At 44.4% G+C, this 943-nt stretch overlaps 1 pseudogene; it reads left to right on the top strand.

The window, feature by feature from the left end:
• The window catches only part of LOC106314592, a 7,566-nt pseudogene continuing 6,623 nt past the window's right edge, over nt 1-943 (top strand).

Here is a 943-nt window from a genome sequence, read left to right as displayed (position 1 = left end):
CAATGTGGTTACAAATTAAAACTAATAAATCAATTTCCTTAAGAGGAAAGCCCAACTGTATCTCTCGAATGTTCCATTTCTACAATTAGAAGCTAGTAAACTTGCTCACCAATTTTTTCCTCTCTTTAAAACACACAACACACACACACATCACATTATCTTCATCACCACCTGAAACTGGTTTAACAACAATGGCGCCCACTACTTTCTTCACTCAAAGGATCCCTTCAGTCTCTCAGATCTTCTCGATGTACACATCTCTCTCTGCTTTCATGATCCTCTTCCGAACCATCCTCACCGAGATCATCCCGACCAAAGTCCGTGACTTTATCGTGTCAAGATTCAGAGACTTCTTCTCTTCTTACTTCAACCCGAACTTCACATTCATCATCGAGGAACGGTGCGATTACGTCACGAACCAGACGTTCCGTGCCGCCGAGACTTACTTGCCGACCCTTCTCGCCGGAATCTCCACCGGAAGTCTCCTCGTCCGTTCTAGCAACCTCAAGAACCCGTTGGCTAAGCCCAAGTTCGGAATCCCTGTAAAAGCCAAGATCTAGGATGACTTCGAAGGGATCCCTCTCGAGTGGACTCTTCTGTCTGAAAGATGTTGGGCTTAATTATTAAACCTAATGACTCAAATAATATATGGCAAAATGTAAAAATGAAATGGGTCTATGGTTTCTTACAAAAAGCCTTGTTGACTTTAATGAAATGAACTTAACAACATCCCACATTGGTTGGGAGAGTTGATTTTGAGGAGTATATATATGTCTTCATGACATGAGAGGTTAAACAGCTCAGAGGAAGAGAGAGCTCCCCACGCGCGCGCTGCCGCCGTCCGGCCGGCTCGGCTCGGGCTTGGGCTTGGGTGGAGGACCTTTGGCCCGATAAGAACTATTATTTTTGGACCAAGTTAAGCTCAACGTTTTGCCAGTTATTT

This window comes from Brassica oleracea, chromosome C9, assembly GCF_000695525.1.
Source record: "Brassica oleracea var. oleracea cultivar TO1000 chromosome C9, BOL, whole genome shotgun sequence".
Lineage (NCBI taxonomy): Eukaryota > Viridiplantae > Streptophyta > Magnoliopsida > Brassicales > Brassicaceae > Brassica > Brassica oleracea.
This window is presented reverse-complemented; position numbering and strand designations above follow the sequence as displayed.